Source organism: Eumetopias jubatus, unplaced genomic scaffold (assembly GCF_037043125.1).
Source record: "Eumetopias jubatus isolate StellerSeaLion01/CBP00866 unplaced genomic scaffold, mEumJub1_p1.0 scaffold_15, whole genome shotgun sequence".
NCBI classification, from domain to species: Eukaryota; Metazoa; Chordata; class Mammalia; order Carnivora; family Otariidae; genus Eumetopias; species Eumetopias jubatus.
This window is the reverse complement of record NW_028274821.1, coordinates 32,701,896-32,717,699: the sequence shown is the minus strand read 5'-3', so window position 1 is coordinate 32,717,699 and position 15,804 is coordinate 32,701,896. Positions and strand designations below refer to the sequence as shown.

The following is a 15,804-nucleotide window of genomic DNA, read 5'->3' as shown; positions in this document are numbered from 1 at the left end:
GAGGATATTTTAGCATCCCCAGGCATTATGGTAAATTGCTAGAGATACAGCAAAGGAAAAAAAAAAAAAGAACCTGTTCTCAAAGCCCTAACATTCTAAGGGGGGGGGGGGGGGGAGCCAGTCAAGATACAAGGACAAAACAATGAAAAAAAGAAAGAAAAGAAATCACAGACTACCCAAGGTTAGTTAGGCCCCTAACTTAGTCCTGGGTGATTCAGAAGGTGTCAAGTAGAGAACTCAAATTTTCATCCTTTATTTGAAATTTAAATCTAAATAACTTTTTAAAAATTATGTACCTGTTCAGCTTCTTAAAATCTTCATTCTTATAGAAAGTTAATAATGGATTTTTAAAAAGCATCTGTGCACCTACAAGGTTTAAAACCTGTATTTTTAACTTTAGACAAGCAACCGATTTAAATGTTAATAAAACGGAACAAGTCTCCGATTTAAATTGTACTACCAAGTTCGTGGAGTGTTGTAAAGACTGTGTGCAAACTTTTCATAACGCCTTAAACTGGGAGAAAGAGGGCCTAAAAAACCGAACAGCCGTGTAATACATTCCAAAACAAAGCATGGGGGGTTGGGAGGAGACCAGCAAGGCAGAATTTGAGTAATGATCGTAAAGAAGAACCAAGTGTTTCAAAGCAAAAATGGACCTTTAAGAATTAAAGCCACTAATTTTCAACCACAACACTTGGAAATTATATTAGTAACTGTTACCATTGAAACGGTGAAGCCGAATTTCCCAAGATTAAAAATATAAATTACAGCAAATTCAAGTGGGTGAAATAGGTCAAAACTTGGTCCGAACCTAGGTGGAACTGAGCCTACCATACACCGAGATAAGGGTGAACCAACGCCAACTTCTACATTTCCAAAGCAGGTTTAATAAACCGCCTTGAGGGGTAATTTACCAAGTGCTAAAAAAAAAAAAAAAGTTTGCCCTCTCTTTTCCTGGAGCAGAAACCTTACAAAACCCCTCCTGGGCATCGCCCACAACCAAAGCCAGCCCGTGCAGACCTGCACCGGGCAGTTTAGGGGAAGACTGGCTCCGAGTTCACCCGGAAAGCCTCTGAATCTAGCCCTGCTGGTTTCATTGGCTAAGCCTGGAGGAAAAACCCAAGCTCGAACCCGGAGCCCCAGCCTGCCTGCCTCCCTCCTCCACATTCCCACCCTACGCCACGTCCTGTGCGTGCCTGGCATTCCACGCAAAGCGATCCAACTCATTTATTAAGCTCCCACTGTCTACACCGCATCGTGGCTTCAGGCACTGCAGGAAGAAATGGCCCCTTGCCGGAAAAACCAAAAGGACAGCACGGGGGCTGCGGACGAACCCGTGAGAGAGGCTGCCTGCCTGCGGCGAGGTGTTCTGGAGAGGAGCCCCCGCCTTCACTCCCCCGGGTCGTGACAGTTCCAGAGAAGAGATGGCACCGAGGGCGCAGCAGGCCGTGCCTCCCTGGAATCCGCCACAGACCAGGCTGAAAGAGGAATGGGAAAGAGTCGGCATCCCTGGACCACCCGCGCGCTCCTCTGCTGCAAGGAGCGCGACCCAGACTTCGGCCCCCGGAGAACGGCGAGCGCGGGGACCGAACCCCCGAGAGGGCCGGAGAGGACTGTCACTGGCTCCCGCTTCCCTCTGCTGCGACTATGGCCGGCCGCTCTCTCCCCAGCATGACAGCGGCGGCGGTCGGGCACCAAGCGTCTCCCGCCCCGCGTCTCCGCTGCCCCTGCCGCCGGCACCCCCAGCGGCTCCGAGCAGAGGGGGACAGTGCCGAGAAGACCGCCCGGACCCCTCCCCCCACCATCCCTATAGCCCGCACTCCGGAAAAGCGGTTACCTGGCGCGCGGGTGGGGACCGGGATACGACCCAGAGGAAGAAGATGAGGAGGAAGAGGGTGGCCTCCGGCCCAGGGAGATTTGGGAAATTTGGAAGACTTGTTCCGCACTGGGTGACAGCTGTTCGCTGCGCACGCGCATCGGCCCCCAGACGCCTGATCACTCCGCCGCTCCTCACCCTCCCGTCGAGGGGATGGGAGGCAGCCGCGAAGGCGCGCGCACAGCGCCTGCCGGCTTTCCCTGCGCGGGGGCGCGCGCGCTGTCACGTGACCACTGGGGCCCGGCACTTAGTGGGTCACGTGAACTTCCAAACAGTTTAAAGATGCCCGGCACCTTCTTGGTTTGGGTTTAGTCTTCCGTGCTGTTCTTAATCTAGGTTTGCTGTCGTGCATCTTGTTCTCTGGGGAGGGGCATGTCCACTCTTTCCCAGAGGGGAAGACACTTAAGGAGAAGGAAGGAACAGGTGCACAGAACCTGGCCCGGAAGTGCCTACCGGGTTCCCGCGGGGCTGGACCTGATAGAGTCCACGCGCCACACGTCGTCCTGGGCCCCAACGCGGGCCTATGGCGGCCTCCGGCGCGCGGACGTCAGAGTGGCGTTGCCATGGGTGGGGCTTCGGAATGCCCAGCGGAGCCTGGCTAGGATGTCGGGGCTCGCTGCTGGGCAGCAGTGACAGCGTCTTACTGGCCGGGGCTCCTGCGCCTCCCAGCAACAATGGGAGATCCCGAGTGGGCCAAGGGGTCCACCTGCCAACCTTTTAACGAGTAACTGTCAGGCAAAAGACCGTGTTCTTTGACTAGAAGAGCGAAACTGTGCCATATTCCAAGCACCTAGGTGGAGCACGGCCCATCCAGGTGTGCCGCTGGAGCTGAGGAGAACCGAGGGTGGCCACAACAGGAATCGAGGCTCGGTAGCTCTCAAAAACTAGGGACTGACAGCAGTTTTGGCCGGAATTGTAGTAACAGGAAGTGCAAGTGTCTCCGGACCCCTGAGAACGTACTTAAATTAGCTTGCTACTACTTGTTACTTCTGTGCTGTAACTCCGCCTTCCAAGGTGTCAGAAGGAACCAGAGACCTTAAACCTTTGTACTGCCAAAGACAGATGGCTAACACCAGATGTTTTGCAAAGCTCAATTTTTTTTAACTTCCTGCAGAGTACCCAGCTGGGTCCCTTGTAGCGTCTCCCCTAACGTCCTCTTAGCTAAGACTACTCAAGATCATTACACTCCTGAGCACACGAACTAATATGCTGAGCTTCCTGTTACAATCCACTGATTTCTGCTTTTTTAAAATATCTCAACAGGTCCACTTACCACACCCTTGAAGTCTTTTCTCTCTGGGAAGAGCATATCGAGGTCAGATGAAATGTGGTTAAGTAAGGCTAATGGGATTATTGGTCCACCACATTTCTTTAGTTATTAAATTAGAAACAAGGTTTATGCTGTATTACCCATATACACGTCTGAACTTGCCTAATATATATACTCAAATGGGAATTTTCCAAATGTGTATACTATTAGGATCCCAACCCTCCTTACAAGGCAGTTGGATATGCTAAAACAATAAATACATAACCCAACATTTATTTAGAGCTTACTGTGAGCTTGACACTGTTTTTAAGTGCCTCACAAATATTAGCTAAATTTCTCCTTATAATAATTCAATGGCTAGGTATTATTATTATCTCCTCATTTTAGATATTAAAATTGAAGTATAGAGGTTAAGAAATTTGTCAAACAGCTACTAAAATCCAGGGTACTTAGGAAGCCATATGCTGTATTAGACTGGCAACCTGGTACACCAGGATAAAGTCTGGAAATCTGAATTCCAGTCCCTTTACATTTTGCGGATGCGAGATGTTACACAAATAACATTTGTTAAGCACAGTAAATCAAATTTCAGAACTTTTTTAAACTGAAAAATTAGGGTAACATATCAGCCTTGCTGACTTCAAGCATGTTGAACGTCAAAGAAAATAATGTAAAATCCCAAAACACTTAAAAAGCTGGAAAACAACAAATACAGATATCATATGCATCAAAGACATGTAGAAGAAAATTTGTAGCAGCATTAATTGTGAAATCCCAAACTGGAAACAACCCAAACAGTCATCAACAGAATGAAGATATAAATGCTTGTATATTTATACAATGGAAACTAAACAACAATGAAAATAAATGAACTACTGCTATCTAAAATAGAATGGCTAGGGTGCCTGGGTGGCTCAGTTGGTTAAGTAGCTGCCTTCCGCTCAGGTCATGATCCCAGAGTCCTGGGATCCTGGGATCGAGCCCCACATCGGGCTCCGTGCTCACTGGGGAGTCTGCTTCTCCCTCTACCCTCTACCCCCTGCTCATGTGCTCTCTCTCTCTCTGTGTGTCTCTCTCTCAGATAAATAAATAAAATCTTTTAAAAAATAAATAATGAAATAAAATGGCTAAATCTCACAAATACAGTGTTAAGTGAAAGAAGCTAGACACAAAAGAATACATGATATATGATTCATTTACATAACATTTAAAAATAGATAAAACTATTCTATGGTGTTAAAAGTCAAAGTAACGGCTACATTTGAGGAGGAGAAAGGGGGCAGAGCAACTGGGAAGGAAGAGGTGGGGAACCTCTGGGATGCTGGTTATGCTCTATTTTTTTACCTTGATGACAATAATTGTGATAATTCATCAAGCTGTATACTTAGGATATATGCACTTTTGTTTGTATGACATTTAAAAGACTTTTAAAACATTAGTATGTTAATTTTTGTATATTTTTTATATCAACTTTCTTACTCACCTTTTGACAAATGGACCACCCAGGTTGATTTAACTTGATAAACTAAAAGGTAAAACTTATGGACCTTCCCCTTCCTTTTCCAAAACAATTTTTGTAGTACTGGAAGGGGAAAACTTGAAGACAAAAACAAATGGATGGGAAACTGAGCTCCTTTTTCCTTTTGGTCCTATTGACCCTTAAGATTTTAAGTAACTGGAAAAAAAAAAGAATTTCAGTAACTGAAAGGGTTTTTTTTTCTCTTTTTAACTCTTTGTTTCTTTTAGGTGGATATTTTCCTTTTTTTATCAGGGTTGTCAATAACTCAGAAAGAAATGTAACACTATTACAATAATTTTGTTAGCATAAGTAATTTTTTTAGCTTTTCCAGCCATATTACAAACATACTATTATTTCAAATCCTTTTCAGCTGCAGGCAAAGACTATATTAAAAGTTTAAAAATATAAAGGGGATGATTTTGTAAATATTTTCTTCACCTTAGTTTGTTGAAATCATTTCAGATAGTAAAGAAGGCAGCAGGTCCATTTATGACAGAATATGATAATGCCATCTGTGTATTAACCAATTGTGTTAGTCTGTAGACCAGAGGGTTTACTGGGGAGATGTGTTGGCTTACATTGAAGCCCCAGGACAAAATTATCTGGAGTAATAAGTATCTTATCACATATTTAATCATTAAACACCATATAATTTCCAATGTATTGAACCAATGGATTCCAGTGTATTAAACCTATCTATAGAGAAGACCTATTAATTACCTCATTCAACTTTTACTGAAATGTGCTAGGAAATAGTATTCTTTTATGAATTATAGAAAGGAAATGGTTTATTTGGTGGAGAAATTATTGTGACTTCATCCCAATCAAGAATCAAAGCAAATTCTGGTTTGTTAATGCATGCATACACTTCATTTCATTTTTTCAAAGGTTAATTCTTATTTCTCATAAAAAATTGTTTTGGGGTCTTCAGCAAATTGATCTTAAATGAAAGACAGGCTGCTTTTGTTTATGTGCTTATATATCTTTTAAGTACTTACTACCACTTTGAAAAACCCTGGCATTACCTGCTCAAATTGAACATATGCATACCCTGTGACCTAGTAATTTCTCTCCTAGGTATATACCTAACAGAAATGCATGTGTATGTGCATCAAAACACATATTAAGAGCAGCATTATTTGTAATTACCAAAAACATATTACTAAAGATAAAAGGTGGAAGTCAATGTTTATAGCTGTAATAACCATAGAACAAGGCCATTATTTCAGGTAGAGGCCACGTATGTTTATCTCAGGCCTGCAGTTTAGGCCTTCCATGAATAAGGATAGAAGTAAAGTTTTATGCTCACGAAGTGGAGGAAAGGTGGTTCAGACTGACCAGGAGGAGACAGAGTCCTGATGGTGGTAGTTTGTGATGGGCATACCTGAGAACGGTTGGGATTTGTACCAGAGTCAACGAAGCTAACCATTGTGGTGGATGGGGAGGAATTTTTTTGGATACTGATTAATATGGCATCAGGGTTCCAGTCTAAGCACATCTCTTCCAATAATGGTCATAGAGTATCTGTACTTTCACAAGATATCCTCATCACCAAGGGGTACTATACCCCTCTACCCTTAAGCAATGAGCTTAAAAGATCCCTTCACAGAGGGAGACATGAGCTATTGTATTGCTATTTTTTATAAAGTCTCTCATTACAATAGGAAACAAAGCACTTGACATCTTAGAAATGAAATTAATGGATTATTTGGAAAGAGACCACAAAATGTCTTCTTGGAATTGCTTTAACAATCCTTGATTTTCAGAGTATTACCAATTTCTTTTTACTTGTTCCTTTATTAATTTCTGTCTGGCTTGCTTCGTCTCCAGCAATAGCTCTTCGTATCACAAACAAGGATCCATTATCATGGATATTCTTGTGCAGAATAAAATGTTGCCGTATTTCATATTCTACAGTTCACCTCTTATTTTATTGATTTTACTGATTTTAATATTTCCCTTTCTCTGTACCTGACTACTCCTAATCCTTCTTTTCTGCTTACATTCTTCCTGTAAGGTATTCTGTCTGATGAATGAGTTCACATCTCAGCTTTGTGATACATTTTCTAAGGGTCTTGCACTGACCAACTAACAAGTATCCCGTTCCACCTTCCTTAAGTTCTCTTTCAATCATGCATAATTGACATCTATCACTCAGTTAAAGTTGTAAAAAGTTTCTCTCCTTGAACTAATGTTAATGTAGCTTGGGCCTTTGTCATATCCATTCCCTGTTGTGATCAAATGCAAAATATGACCACAAATTCCTCCCATGATCCTATGCAATGTGACTTTACTCTTCCTCCCATCAAGAGGTTGTCTACTTCCCAGAATCTGGGCTGATCTTGTGACCTGCTTTGGTCAACAGATTGTGGCAGGAATGATGTTATGTAACTTCCAAAGCCAGGTCTTAAGAGACACCGCAGCTTTTGCTTTCATCTTATGATGCTGCCCTGACACTATCATATAAGGATGCCAGTTTAGCTTACTAGAGAAAGGGGGGCCACATTAAAAGAACTGAGGCTCCCAATGGACAGCCAGCAGCAAATGCCAGATGTTGGCCTTCCAGCCCAGCCACTTTCCAGCTGAATGCAGGCAACATCAGCAGATAAACTGTCAGCCAACCCAGAGAATCATGAAAAAAGTAATAAATCACCGATGCTTTAAACCATTAAGTTTTGGGGTTATTACGCAGCAACAGATAACTGATAGAACTGTCTCCTCTTTCACTTTCTCACCTTGGTGATTCCCCGGCTCTCCATCATCTAATTCAGAAAATACAATTTTGGGGCGCCTGGGTGGCTCAGTTGGTTAGGCATCTGACTCTTGGTTTCAGCTCAGGTCATGATCTCAGGGTAATGAGATTGAGCCCCAAGTCAGGCTCCGAGCTCAGCTCACAGTCTGCTTGAGTTTCTCTCCCTCTTCTTCTGCCCTTCCCCGTGTTCATGCCCTCATTCTCTCTCTAATAAATAAATAAATAAAATTTTTAAAGAAAATACAATTTCATTCCTATTACTTTCTTCTCAGTTTCAGAATCGATCTGCACAAGACAATTATTCAAAACTTTAGCATCATAACTTTTATAATCAAGAGATTATTTCCTCTGTTTTAGAGATTTCTGATATACATTCAGGTTTTCCAGGGCTTGATGTCTTGCTCATTCTGACTTCCTCTTCCTGTAGCATTACAGTGTCCGCACTTTCTCTTCAGTAGTTAATAGCTTCATTAAGAGCTATCTCATCTCTAAGAGGTTTACTGAATTCTTTTTTTTAATATTTATGAACTTTTTATTTTTTATTTTATTTATTTATTTATTTATTTATTTATTTATTTATTTATTTATTTGACAGAGAGAGAGCACAAGCAGGGGAAGTGGCACACAGAGGGAGAAGCAGGCTCCTGGCTAAGCAGTTGGAGCCCGATGTGGGGCTCGATCCCAGGACCCCGGGATCATGACCTGAGCCAAAGGCAGACGCTTAACCAACTGAGGCACCCAGGCGCCCCGGTTTACCAAATTCTTACTCATTATTTTTCTCTGAACTTAAAAAGCTTTTCTACAGATTTCTTTACATTTTCTTCTTAGTTTACACCATAACAAGCTTTTTTCTCCCACTGGCTTTATATTATTTTTTCAGTGTTTCCTGATTTTAGCCAGCCCTTCATCAGAATGCATAGATGCATTCCTATTTTGTTGGCTGTTCTCTTCAAGTGAATTCTTGATTTGTGAAGGTTTTGTTGATATTCTGACACCTTTTCAAGAATTTGTTTTTTTCCTTTCAATTGAGTTTATTCTTTTCAGCAACTGATGTAACTTAGTATGTTCTGCTCTTTTATTTATTTTTTTGAATGAACAGACCCAAGGGCAAATGTTATAGTGAGAAGTGATGAAGACCACATCCCAGAGCACTACTTGTAAATTCCACAGGTCACTGTCTAGATTGCTCCAGCAGTGCAGACCCTGCTCTGGGTTCCACAGGGCTCTTCACTAAATTGTTGAAGAAGTGAAGGCCCGGTTTCTAAACTATAATTTTTTGGAGCAGTGATTCTTAAAGTTGAGAGCAAAGGCTCTTAGGAGTCAGCAAGAACTTGGAGAGGATTTCATGTTAATAAGTCTCTTAGCTACTAGGTCCACCCCCACAAGTCAAATGAACAAAGATTAGCCACAGATTATATATAGAATGCAGAAAATCTTGTATTTTCTCTTGGTCTAGGTTCCTGTTAGTAAAAAGAGCAAACAAACAACAAAATAAAATAACCATAAGACTAAAGATGCAAACTCTAGGTAATCCTTTTCACCGATTAACTCAGTAAATGGATATACATTGAATAGTCAAGATGCCCGTGATAACTGTATATGAGGTAGACATGGCTTTGCCTGCACAAAGTACTGCAGTGATGCAACTGAAAAGGCAGGAGCCCCCACCGCTGACAAAACCATTTCTGTCGACCTAATTACATTAGCTGTACTTTAGATAAGAGGATTAATTATCTAGCAGCTGTATTGTTTAGTCTCTTGATCCCTTGTTATTTTCATATTGGGTAATCCTTTGTCAGAACCATTTTTTTCTATAAGAATGTCTCTTGATGAAAGCTATATCCATGTTTGATGCTATTTCAGCTTCATTTGTTTTTTTTTAGACCTGGATGTAGTATCCTATGGAAGGATATCACACAAGCTTAAAATGAGAGACATTCTGTAAGACTACTAGGCTGTATGCTGCAAAAATGCTAACGTCATAAAAGACTAAGAAAGACTGGAAAAGTGTTCCAAATCAGGGGCACCTGGGTGGCTCAGTGGGTTAAGCATCTGGGATCAAGCCCCAAGTCAGGCTCCCTGCTCAGAGGGGCAAGGGAGAAGCCTGCTTCTCCCTCTCCCTGTCCTTCCCCCCGCTTGTGCATTCTCTCTCTCTCTCTCTCGTGCTCTCTGTCAAATAAATAAAATTTAAAAAAAAGAAGTGTTCCAAATCAAAGAAGGTTAAAATATATGACAACTAAATGCAATACGTGGTCCTAGACTGACAGATAAATAAACAAATAAATGCTATAATGGACATTATTAGGACAATTCAAGAAACTGGAATATACACTGTAGAGCAAATAAAACTGTAGAGCACTGATAAAATTAAAGAATTTTATCAATGTTACATTTCCTAAATCTGATAACTATACTGTACTTATATAGGAGAATATTCTTTTTTTTAAAGATTTTATTTATTTATTTGAGAGAGAGAATGAGATAGAGAGAGAGAGAGCATGAGAAGGGGGAGGGTCACAGGGAGAAGCAGACTCCCTGCTGAGCAGGGAGTCCGATGTGGGACTCGATCCCAGGACTCCAGGATCATGACCTGAGCCGAAGGCAGTCGCCCAACCGACTGAGCCACCCAGGCGCCCAAGAATATTCTTTTTCTTAGGAATACACTAAAGTTTTCAGGCAAAAGGAAACATGACATGCACAACCCAGCTTCAAATGGTTGAAAATATGTAAACAAGTGTATGTGTGTGTCTGTGTGTGTCTCTGTGTGTGTGTGTGTAGAGAGAGAAAGAAATTGAGAGAGAGATAAGGCAAATATGGCAAAATGTCAAAAATGGTAAATCTAAGTAAAGCTTACATGAGAGTTCTTTGTTCCAGTCTTACAACTTCTCTGTAAGTTTAAAACTAATTTATTTTATTTTATTTTATTATGTTATGTTAGTCGCCATACAATACATCATTAGTTTTTGTTGTAGTGATCCACGATTCATTGTTTTTGTATAACACCCAGTGCTCCATGCAGTACATGCCCTCCTTAATACCCATCACCGAGCTAACCCAGCCCCTCATCCTCCTCCCCTCTAAAACCCTCAGTTTGTTTCTCAGAGTTCATAGTCTCTCATGGTTCATCTCTCCCCCCAGTTTGCCCCCTTCATTTTTCCCTTCCTTCTCCTAATGTCCTCCATGCTATTCCTTATGTCCCACAAATAAGTGAAACCATATGATAATTGACTTTTCTCTGCTTGACTTAGTTCACTTAGCATAATCTCCTCCAGATTGGATGTTGATGTAAAAGTTGGGTCTTCATCCTTTCTGATGGCTGAATAATATTCCATTGTATATATGGACCACATCTTCTTTATCCATTCATCTGTTGAAGGGCATCTCGGCTTTTTCCACAGTTTGGCTATTGCAGACATTGCTGCTATGAACTTTGGGGTGCATATGGCCCTTCTTTTCACTACATCTGTGTCTTTGGGGTAAATACCCTGGAGTGCAATTGCTGGGTCATAGGGTAGCTCTATTTTTAATTTTTTGAGGCACCTCCACACTGTTTTCCAAAGTGGCTGTACCAACTTGCATTCCCACCAGCAGTGTAAGAGGGTCCCTTTTCTCCACAACCTCTCCAACATTTGTTGTTTCTTGCCTTGTCAATTTTTGCCATTCTAACTGGTGTAAGGTGGTATCTCAATGTGGTTTTGATTTGAATTTCCCTGTTGGCTAATGATGATGAACATTTTTTCATCTGTCCTGTTAATCATTTGTAGGTCTTCTTTGGAGAAGTGTCTGTTCATGTCTTCTGCCCATTTTTTGGCTTGATTATTTGTTTTTTGAGTGTTGAGTTTGAGAAGTTCTTTATAGATCTTGGATACCAGCCCTTTATCTGTAGTGTCATTTGCAAATATCTTCTCCCATTCCGTGGGTTGCCTCTTTGTTTTGTTGACTGCTTCCTTTGCTGTGCAGAAGCTTTTTATCTTGATTAAGTCAAACTCTCTCTTCGCAGATGACATGATACTTTATGTGGAAAATCCAAAAGACTTCACCCCCAAATTACTAGAACTCATACAGCAATTCAGTAATGTGGCAGGATACAAAATCAATGCACAGAAATTAGTTGCTTTCTTATACACTAACAATGCAGCTGTAGAAAGAGAAACTAGAGAAATGATTCCATTTACAATAGCACCAAAAACCATAAGATACCTCGGAATAAACCTAACCAAAGAGGTAAAGGATCTATACTCTAGGAACTACAAAACACTCATGAAAGAAATTGAAGAAGACACAAAAAGATGGGAAAATATTCCAGCTCATGGATCGGAAGAATAAACATTGTTAAAATGTCTATGCTACCCAGAGCAATCTATACCTTCAATGCCAACCCGATCAAAATTCCAATGACATTTTTCAAAGTGCTGGAACAAACAATCCTAAAATGTGTATGGAATCAGAAAAGACCCCAAATCGCCAAGGAAATGTTGAAAAAGAAAAACAAAGCTGGGGGCATCATGTTGCCTGATTTCAAGCTATATTACAAAGCACTGGCACAAAAAGAGACATATAGACCAATGGAACAGAATAGAGACCCCAGATATGGACCCTCTACCCTATGGTCAAATAATCTTTGACAAAGTAGGAAAAAACATGCAATGGAAAAAAGACAGTCTCTTCAATAAATGGTGCTGGGAAAATTGGACAGCTATATACAGAAGAATGAAACTCGACCATTCTCTAACACCATACACAAAGATAAACTCAGAATGGATGAAAAACCTCAATGTGAGACAGGAATCCATCAAAAATCCTAGAGGAGAACATAGGCAGTAACCTCTTTGACGTTAGCCACAGCAACATCTTTCAAGATTCATCTCCAAAGGCTAGTGAAACAAAGGCAAAAATGAATTTTGGGACTTCATCAAGTTTAAAATTAATTTAAAAAAAAACTGGAGGGGGCGCCTGGGTGGCTCAGTCGTTAAGCATCTGCCTTCGGCTCAGGTCATGATCCCAGGGTCCTGGGATTGAGCCCTGCATTGGGCTCCCTGCTCAGTGGATAGCCTGCTTCTCCCTTTCCCACTCTTCCAGCTTGTGTTCCCACTCTCATTGTCTCTGTCAAATAAATAAATAAAATCTTAAAAAAAAAAACCTGGAGAAATAAATAAAGTCTTTAAAAAAGGGGGGGTGGGCACCTGGGTGGCTCAGTCAGTTCAGCAGCTACCTTCAGCCCAGGTAATGGTCCTGGGATCAAGCCCCATGTGGGACTCCCTACTCAGCTGGAAGCCTGCTTCCCCCTCTCCCTCTGCCCCTCCCTCCTGCTCATGCTCTCTCTCTCTCAAATAAATAAATAAATAAAATCTTAAAAAAAATGGAGGGGCAGCACCTGGTTGGCTCAGTGGGTTGAGCAGCTGACTGGTGATTTTGGCTCAGGTCATGATCTCATGGGGCCTGAGACTGAGCTCTGCATCAGGCTCCCAGCTCAGCGGGGAGTATCCTTAAGCTTCTCTCTCCCTCTACCTCTGCCCCTCCTCCTGCTCATGCACTCTCTCTCTCTAAAATAAATGAATAATAATCTTAAAAATAAATAAAAATTTAAAAAATAAAAAAACTGGAAAAAAACCACCTAATAAGATATATATATCAATTTACATTCCAAATCTCTTTTCTAGAAGGCATTTTTGTTATATGTATCAAAATCCTTAAAAATGTGCATTGCCTTTAAACCAGCAATTCTACTTTAGGCATTCTTTGCAAGGAGTCAAGGTGAGAGTCAGTTATGTTTATGAGACCTTATCCTCCCATTATTTTAATAGCTAAACATTTTTTTAAAGATTTATTTATTTTAGAAAGAGCGTTTGCACGTGTGCGCACACACATGCACATGCGCACGTGCACACACACGCAAGCAGCAGGGAGTGGCAGAGGGAAAGGGACAGGGAGAGAGAGATCAAGCCGACTCCCTGCTGATTGTGGAGCCCAACACGGCACTCGATCTCAGGACCCTGAGATCATGACCTAAGCCGAAATCAAGAGTTGGCCCTTAACTAACTGAGCCACCCAGGCAACCCAATAGCTAAAATGTTTAAACATTTAATGTTCATAGTTTTTTTCTGACTAAATAAACTGACTAAATAAAAAAACCCAGGCACCCCAATAAAATCTTTAAAAAAAGAAAAAAAGCTTGTTGTAGTGTATAATATTTAGTGTCACAAAAAACACTGGCTAATATATTGTTATGTTAAAGAAAAAGTGGGGCGCCTGGGTGGCTCAGTTGTTAAGCATCTGCCTTCAGCTCAGGTCATGATCCCAGGGTCCTGGGATGGAGCTCCGCATCAGGCTCCCTGCTCAGCGGGAAGCCTGCTTCTCCCTCTCCCACTCCCCCTGCTTGTATTCCCTCTCTCGCTGTCTCTCTCTATGTCAAATAAATTTTTAAATCTTAAAAATAAATAAATAAATAAATAAATAAATAAATAAATAAATGAAAAAGTAAACAATATTTGTGTTTCCACCTTTATTTGAAATTTGTACATATTTACAAAGAACAAAATCTTAGAAAGTCCAAATTTTAACAACGGTTCCTCTTATACATTGGGATTACAGAGATTGATGTTTCATTTCAAATTTGTGCTTTTCCATCTGCCTTCAGCTCAGGTCATGATCCAGGGGTCCTGGGATTGAGCCCCACATCAGGCTCCCTGCTCAGCAAGGAGTCTACTTGTTCCTCTCCCTCTGCCACTCCTCCTACTTGCGCTTACTCTCCCTCTCCTCAAATAAATGAATAAAATCCTTATGAAATAAAAATTTAAAAATGTGCTTTTTTTATTTTTCAAAATCTCTGAATTCAATACATATTACTTTGGCAATTAGAAAAAAATTATCCCCATGATACTCTATGATATGGGAGTTTGTGTGGTGGTTTCATGTTTCACACAGTTAATGACATAGGGTTGGGTTTAGGAGAAAAAATATTAACATTATTGGTCATTTCATGTAGTAATAGATGGTCAACAAATATACACCAAGTTTATTTGTATATAAAAGACACTGTGAGTTCAGGTTCAGGGTAAAAAGGAGTAAGCACACTCTATTATGTCTCTTCCACTGATCCAAATAAAAAAACCTAGATAGAATGTGTAGAATAGTCTGAGAATTATGAAAAGTAAATGATAGCAGGAATTGGGGAAGAACAGAAATCAGTACGAGAGAACTGAGTTGAGTTCACTATCACCTGCCCCTCCCAGCCTCCACTATTGTATCCCCTGTAGCCTAGTCTCAACACAGCCTAAAACCAGGAAGGACACATCTATGTGGACAGAGATAGCCCTAAAAGTCCTCTAGTTTCAGCTGGTGAAGAGGGAAAGGGCTCTCTTAACAAGGACAAGTTGCAACAGGCACCTAAAACTCTGAGAGAGGTGAAACTTGCTCTCCAATTGGATGATATGTGGTCCTAATAGATTGGAACAAACCACTATTGCTTTCTCTCTCTCTCTCTCTTTCTCTCTCTCTCTCTCTCCCCAGCAATTGATTCTGGATAGCTCAGGGAAAGTGTGCAGCAGGAGTAAGGTAAAGAAAGCCCTTCTTTTCTGGTGAGACGACCACAATGGGAGCCTAGGCAACTGAAAACTAGTGAAGAGATCACAGAAGAGGAGGATTTTGGAAAAGTGACCCCCAAAAGTGTTTCTGAACTCTTGAGCTCACCCCTGAGCTGCACATACATGGATCTGATCCTAAATAGTATGCCAAAATCTTTGACAACTGGGCGCCTGGGTGGCTCAGTTGGTTAAGCGACTTTCTTCGGCTCAGGTCATGATCCTGGAATCCTGGGATCGAGTCCTGCATCGGGCTCCCTGCTCAGCAGGGAGTCTGCTTCTCCCTCTGACCCAACCCCCTCTCATGCTCTCTTTCTCTCTCTCTCATTCTCTCTCTCAAATAAATAAATAAAATCCTAAAAAAAAACAATATACAAAATCTTTGACAACTAAAGCAAATAACAGTCTTCTGCCTGTGTTTCATACTGGTCACATGCAGGACAGATCCAAACTGCACTGCAAAGACTTTGAAAATGGAACTGACCTAGAAACTATAACTCACAAGGGCACCTGGCTGGTTCAGCTGGTAGAGCATGCAACTCTGGATCTTGGAGTTGTTGAGTTCAAACCCCACTTTGGGTATAGAGATTACTTGAATAAAATAAAATTTAAAACGAAATTAAATTAAATTAAACATTAAAAAAGAGAGAGAGAAACTACAACTCACAGAAGGCTAGATGGAACTTGTGGTCTGAATCAAACTGGGTTAATCGCCCACTAAAACAAAAATATCAACATACTCTATAGAATTGAAATAAGACACAAAGTCTCAAAATTATATTCAAAATGTCTAGGATACAAACTAAA

At 41.2% G+C, this 15,804-nt stretch overlaps 1 protein-coding gene across 3 annotated transcripts in view; it reads right to left on the bottom strand.

Moving 5' to 3' along the window:
* The window catches only part of KDM4C (lysine demethylase 4C), a 506,632-nt gene extending 504,562 nt beyond the window's left edge, over nucleotides 1-2,070 (bottom strand). For 2 of the 3 annotated variants that reach the window (XM_028107255.2, XM_028107257.2), the window contains exon 1: nucleotides 1,838-2,070. The gene's annotated coding sequence lies outside the window, so the exon portion shown is untranslated. Of the gene's footprint in view, nucleotides 1-1,334; nucleotides 1,479-1,837 lie in introns of all 3 variants that reach the window. The other variant, XM_028107256.2, reaches the window with a different exon arrangement.
* Nucleotides 2,071-15,804: the final 13,734 nt, after the last annotated feature.